Source organism: Carya illinoinensis, chromosome 6 (assembly GCF_018687715.1).
Source record: "Carya illinoinensis cultivar Pawnee chromosome 6, C.illinoinensisPawnee_v1, whole genome shotgun sequence".
Taxonomy (NCBI): domain Eukaryota; kingdom Viridiplantae; phylum Streptophyta; class Magnoliopsida; order Fagales; family Juglandaceae; genus Carya; species Carya illinoinensis.
The window spans coordinates 7,317,700-7,322,186 of NC_056757.1; the positions used below are offsets into that span (position 1 = coordinate 7,317,700).

The 4,487-nt window shown below is 28.9% G+C and overlaps 1 long non-coding RNA gene across 1 annotated transcript; it reads right to left on the minus strand.

The window, feature by feature from the left end:
• Window positions 1-276: 276 nt before the first annotated feature.
• Window positions 277-3,262, minus strand: LOC122314478. Its single transcript, XR_006243716.1, has 4 exons — window positions 3,001-3,262; window positions 2,793-2,843; window positions 2,466-2,662; window positions 277-571 (listed from the first exon to the last, which is right to left on the minus strand). It is a non-coding gene; the product is annotated as an uncharacterized LOC122314478 (long non-coding RNA).
• Window positions 3,263-4,487: the final 1,225 nt, after the last annotated feature.

Consider the following 4,487-nt stretch of genomic DNA (forward strand, 5'->3'; position numbering starts at 1 on the left):
TCTCGTATCTAAATCGTATTTAGATATTGTGCACATGATGAGCGATCTTTCCAGACGAAAAATGCAAGCAGATACTTCAAGAATGCGCTGTGACTTTGAGTCAAGAATCCTAACTTCCCCAATTGCATTGGTTCGATCTTCAACTTGAACAAAATCTACACATGTACACATGCAAGAGCAACTTTAATTTAATTTTAGAGATTTTCTGTGGGTGTAATTGCTAGACAGATGAAATCAACTTGAATACGTACGTGACAGATCCCAGTGGCATGCATGTGGTGTAGAGTCAGATATTCTCTATTACCATTATAATATATGTATCCATACAGCCCGGAGTTGCGCCTAGTATGTGTATATATATATATATATATAATTAAAAAGTCAGATTTGTAGTACATAACCTTGTCCAAATATTCCTTCTATAAAGCGCTCTCCGCCCAAACAAAACTCGTTTTGCGCCATCATCGACTCTCTGGTTTCCTTTCCTCCCCCTCGGGAGCAGGCTAAATTGGCATCCATGAACATCAGGATGAGGCAGGAGATCAATGGAAAAAGATTCCCATTCAAGTTTCTGTTAAGGATTTTAGCACTATTAGATACTCTCATGCAAACGTCTGCATTTATCGACTTTCATATATGAAAATAATGAATTATGTGCACAAAAAAGCATCTTTTGCCCCCACCCCCCATCTAAATTATAATCATTAAAAGATACTTTAGAATTCAGATAAATGCAAATGTTTAAATGTCAACATGTTATCCTTTAAGCTATTAGCAGCAAACTCAAAAACAAAGAAAAGCTTTTGTAAGAACATGGTGAATAAATTTACATGTTATATATGATTTTTAAATTTTTAAATTTATTCTTTTTATTACATCATGAAGTGGCGTCCAAACAGAATTCACTACATCATGGTGTGCAGTATAGAAAAATTAGATAGGAGTTTTATTAGTCATCATCTCCATACATCACACACCACACATATTATTATTTTTTAAAATTTTTTTTAGTTTTATTTTTTTAAAACTAATTGAATTTTTTTATTCATTATCTATATATATATCGTATATTTGATAAGAGAAAAAAATTTTAAAAATAGATTAACAAAATATTTGTTAATATTGTTGTCAATTTAAAAAAATAAAATAAAAATTTACTTATGTCTAACAGTAGCACCAACGGTGCTAGACTGCTATGAGCGGACCCATTAGTTAAATGAAATGCAAATGCGTACGCTGATTCATAAATGGACATCAGAAAAGTAGGTCCATGGCTTATAAATGGACAAACTACGTACGCTGATTCATAAATGGACATTAGAAAAGTAGGTCTATGGCTTATAAATGGACAAACTACCAAAGGACCACTTACATAATGACTTGACGATTTTCGATAGAGTGGCTCAACGGCCACGGATAACCTATCTAAATTTGTGTCTTTACAAGTGATTTTTTTTTCTTTTTTTTTATTTAAAAATAAAATTTATAACATCAATAAAAATTATTTATTTTATTATTAATTAAAAAAATATATCAAGAGAAATACTCGAACCCATTATTATTAAGATTCTAAACATTTCTTTTTCAAATAAGTCTCCTCATACTCTTTAAAAAATTGGCAGTCTTCTGGCCATTTCTTATTTTTTAATTTTATATGAAATTTTAAATTATTTTAATTATTTTAAAATTTTATATATTTATTAAAAAACATTTATTTAATTATTAAATAAAAAATTAAAATAAAAAAATTTCATCGGGAGAATTTGGATAGATTGAACTTTTTCCTTGAAAAATAATAAAATGGGGACTGTACGTCTATCGAGGATCTCTCCGAGAATCTCACAAATCATTGTAAATTCTTATTTTTTAAAATATTTTGAATATTTAAAAAAAAATTATAAACATAAACTTATATCTAAAAATTCTAAAATAAAATATTTATTTTTTTATTTAAAAAAATGTTTGGTATATGAATAATGAGTAGAAAAATTTAATTAATTTAAAAAGAATAAATCTAAAAACAATTAAAAAAAATGAAGTGTGTGATGTGTAGAGCTTATAAATAGAAAAATTATTAAAAAAATTATAAAAAAATTACAAAATATTTTCTTAATTATTAAGTAAAAAAAAATACAATCAATCCCTACTTTCTTTCCATGCGTATTATCCGTAAGACTGGGATCTTTCAGATGAAATGAGGAGTCGGGACTGCCACACAGGAAATTTTGAATTTCACCCTTGGGCGATGTCAGCGTGCTGCCTCACTTAACTGCTGGCCCTGTCTTTAGTATAATTTTTTTTATATACTTTTTTAATATATTTAAATATTTTTAAAAATATAAAAATATATCAATTTAATAAAAATTATTTCTTTAATCATCAAGTAAAAAATAAATTTAAAATAAAATTTAAACTACATGAATGGTGAAGCTAGCTCAGAAAGCATAGCAGAATTTTTCTTTCACCTTTATTCGAACGACTTGCCTTCCAAAGGACGTACGTTGATCATGAGTTTCACAGTTTAGACGCATTGAAAGTGGATTTCTTGCCACTCTCCGGCATTCCAGAAAAAAATCCAACACGTTGACGAATATTTCCATTGCTGGAGCCTGGGACTGGCAAGCAAATTCCGACGGTTATCCCTTCCTCTCCTTTACTATTCCTACAAGGAAAATAGATCTTTCCATATTTTGAACCTTCTTATATACAAGCATAAACCAGCATCAACCAAACCAGAAAACAGCATAAATCGATCTAAACAATAGTAGATGAAAAGAAATTAGAATACTTACAAAGATAAATACCAAAAATTTTGAACTCTAAAAGTCCCCAACCAATAATACCTAAAAGGAAATCACCAGTAAAAATTAGTAGTAAACAATGGAAAAAAAAAAAAAAAAAACTAGTAAGAGAAGGAAAATAACCCAAGAAGGAAATGTGAAAAAATGTGGAGGTCTGAAAGAAATCACCAAACAAAATAAGCAAGTAAAGGAAAATAACCTTCAAAGACAAAGGTGCAATGTCCCTTGAACTCTCCCCCGAGGCTTCCAATCACCCATCAGACCACTGCAAAACCAATCAAAATACCGCAAAACCAGTCAAAGCAGATATGAGAAAAGAAGAACTTCCAAATCAGATATGGGAAAAAAGGGGCAAAATCATGCATGCATATTTTTTATTTTTATTTTTATTTTTGTTCAGTAATGAGCACATTTTTTATTAACATGTATGATTTCTCTTGTTTCTTTCCTATTGTAACGAGTACAGCTTTTTTTACTCTCTTAGATGTATTCTTATTAAAAATCTCTATAAATAAGGTGTTGGCAGAAGATTACCCTAATAACATGACCATGAACGGGCAGAAGACATGCATGGATTTTATTTTATTTTTTTCAGTAATGAGGAAGATTTTTTATATCCACTGATTAAGAATATTTTTTTTTAATGGTTCTTGTATTTTGTATTTGTTTTTTAGATTTTGATTGATTTTTTATACTCACTGATTAAGAATATTTTTTTAATAGTTTTTTTATTTTTTATTTGTTTCTTAGATTTTAATTTTTAAATATTTGTGATTTTTTGAGGTGAAATGTGCATTTTTTTTTTTTTGAAAAATTCTAAACATAAGTTTATAGACCACAAACCATCCATTTTTTTTTATTTTTTCTTTTATTAAATATTTGATATATAAATAATGAATAGAAAAATTAAATTAGTTTAAAAATCATAAATTCAAAAAAAATAAAAAAATAATTTAAAAAAAAAAAAAGATAAAGTATGTGGTATACGAATCTTATGAGTAGTAATTTTTTTTTTTTTTTTCCGTAGTGAGTATGGGTTTTTGCTTTACAGTTCTTTTTTAAATATTTAAAAATGTAAACCGGCACAATTACCTGTACCCATGTCTGATGAACTGCCATTATCTATACACATGCACTGATGCAACCGGCTGAAAATCACAGAAATTAAACCATTGACACAACCCACCACTCGCACACCCACGTAGATTCAGAAAACACACTTCTGCACTGACAATCCATCACTCAGAAGGAAAACACGTATAAAAAAATAAAACAAATGGACTAACACAAGCCATCGCTCATAATCAAAATACACTATGAAAAAAATGAAATAAACTGACTTAGACGGACTGTAAACGGAATAAAATAGAAGAGTGAGAAATAAACAGACAGAACACAGGACAATAAATTTACTATTTATTTTTGTAGCAGCTGAATAACTGCTTATTATAATAGAAATATATATATTTATTACTAAGAAAACTATTACTAGAATATCCAAAGTCGGTCTCGCTGTTACGTATTAATACATCGTGAAGAAAGCTTCTACCCACAGGGGCAGTGCCAGGGAACAGGGCCCAAACTGTTCCTCCCCATGCGCAAAAACAGAAAAATTATTATTTTCACGTGTTTCTTATGTAAATACGGATTCAGTGTACCTATCTTATTTTGATTCATTTACAAAGT